Source organism: Papaver somniferum, chromosome 1 (genome assembly GCF_003573695.1).
Source record: "Papaver somniferum cultivar HN1 chromosome 1, ASM357369v1, whole genome shotgun sequence".
Classification (NCBI taxonomy): domain Eukaryota; kingdom Viridiplantae; phylum Streptophyta; class Magnoliopsida; order Ranunculales; family Papaveraceae; genus Papaver; species Papaver somniferum.
In genome coordinates, this window is record NC_039358.1 from 7,983,185 (window position 1) to 7,985,826 (window position 2,642).

Consider the following 2,642-nt stretch of genomic DNA (forward strand, 5'->3'; position numbering starts at 1 on the left):
ACAGTGTAAATTAGAGGTAAGAGAAGCAAAAACCAAAAACATGTTTTTCTTTTCTTTTGAAGATCCTGAAGAATTTGCGAAGGTGGTAATGGCTAATGTATCTGTAGAAGGTAAATTGTTGTCTTTCAGGGAAAAAATAGATCAAGTTAGATACACTGACCTTAATTTTGATAAGTATATCTTCTGGACTACTTTCAAGTTCACCAGTTTTATGTCTGATAGAGTTTATATGGCAAGGAAAGTAGCTAAGCAAATTGGTGAATTTCTTATGATGATTGGTTCACATGATGGTGAATATAAAGTTTTAGTCATTGTGGATCTATCAAAACCATTAGCTAAGAAGATTGATATGATCTTAGAGGACTTGGGAACAAAGAAAAAGCAGATAGAAATAGATTACATTGGTCTTCCAGGTCAGGTATGTACTAAATGCATGTGGATAGTTCATCCTCCAAATTATGATTGTAATAATGAATCTGCAACTACAATGGGTAATATCCCAGTGGTGGTGGGAACAAAGCAAGAGGCAAAGGGGTATCTGGAGTTGAAGAAGTATAAATCAAGACACTGGAAAAAGACAGATCAAACATCAGTGGAGTATAAAAGCCTTATTGACAAAGAAGTTGTTAATAAAACTACTGGAAAAAGACAGAGAATGGAGATAGATTGGAAATGTCCAAATCCGGATGTCAAAGCTAAGGCAATAGGAATTCGTAATTCTGGAGAATCTGAAAAATCTTCAGCCTCAGATAAGGGAAAAGATAAGAATGTAGCAGATAATGAAGATAAGGATGAAGAGAGGAAGAAAAAAGAGAAGGAGAAATATTTTCAGGATTTGATAGAGGGGAAGCTATATCTACAGGGTTATGCTTGGCTACTTGCTGAGTATAAGGATTTGGGTCAGGGCACTACTGACATGTTTACAAATGCTTTAGCAGTAGTTCAGGAGGAATCAAGACCCATAAATCCAACACCAATAGTAGTTGCAGAAGTTGTTTTACAAGAAGAGGCCATTGTTTCCGGTAAAGTGAAAGACCTAAAGATTGGTGAGGGGAGTTCAAGTACCAAAAGCTCTGAACTGGTTAGTGTTATTATCTATTCTCTTTTTTCTATTATTTTTAGCACTTTAAAGTTTCAAGTTTTTGCAGTTGAATATATTTTCGCATGTTTAGAAGTCCTACGGTTTAGTCTTGATAGTGTGTCGTTCGTTTTGTTTGTGATTATTAAGTATAGAGTTGATCTGTTTTGCATAATGATTATCCTATCTTGGAATGCTCAGGGATGTAACAGCCAAAAGACTTTTGATCATTTGAAGTTCTTAATTGAGAAACATAAACCTCACTTAGTTTTTATCTCTGAGACTAAAATGTCGATGGAGAAAATGGAAACTACTGCTAAGAAGCTTAGTTTCAATGATTGGATTATAATCCCATCAATTGGAAAATCGGATGTCCAAATAGTGGTGTGGTTTAGTAATCTTCAGGTGCAGCTGGTGGAAGTTAAATTAAATATTATTAATGTTTCTTTTAGTGTTCGAGGTATTACTTGTTTTACATCTTGTATGTACGGTGCTTTGAATTCTCAAGGAAAATCATGTCAATGGGAATATATTCAAAGTTTAGGAGATAAAATTGATCATCCCTGGATGGTATTAGGGGATATGAACTTTATTATAGACAAATCGAAAAATGAAGGGGGAAATGAGGCTAGTTCAAGTGAAGTGTCAGTCATACAAAATGTAATACAACAACTAGGTTTTATTGATTTAAGGTTTACGTGTGACCCTTTCACTTGGTCTAATCAAAGGTAAGGATTACAAAATATTCGAGAAAGGATAGATAGAAGCCTAGTAAATGTTAAATGGTTTGAATGCTTCCCTAAAGCTTTGGTCCATCACTTAACGAGAACCGCTTCAGATCACAATCCTTTGCTTATTATTTTTGATCCAGTTAAAGTTAGACAGACTAGACCCTATAAGTTCTTTAGAGGATGGATGGAGCATAAAGATTACAGGATGCTTATTGAAAATTCCTGGGAAGAAGAGAGATTGAATGGTAGTGATGATTTTCATATGATGTTGAAAGAACTATCAATTGATTTAAAGAGTTGGAACAAAAATATTTTCAAAAACATTTTCAAAAATAAAGAAAGGATCTTAGGAGAGATTGACAGGGAAAATAAAAAACCAGCTTAGTTGGTGTCTAGAAAAGTTTTAAAGAAATTGGATGGAGATTTAGAAACCTGGAATAAGATTGAAAATATATATTGGTTGGAAAACAATAGAGATAAGTTTTTTAAGGAGCATCATAGGTACTAAGTATTTTCATGTTGTTGCTTCCAATCGGAAACGTCATAATACTATTCATACATTAAGGGATAGTTCAGGGCTTTGGTTGGAGGAAAATGAGCAAATTGATTTACTTCTAAAAAACCACTTTTTGAGCATTAGTTCAACTGAAGAAAATAATATAGATCCGGTGTTTGATCATATTACCCCTAAAGTGATTACGGATTCTGAAAATGCGGAGTTGGTTAGAATACTAGATAATGATGAAATAAAACAGGTGTTGTTTTCTATGAATCCTTGGGGGTCTCCAGGTCCAGATGGATACCCTCCAGGGTTTTTCCAATCTCACTGGAAT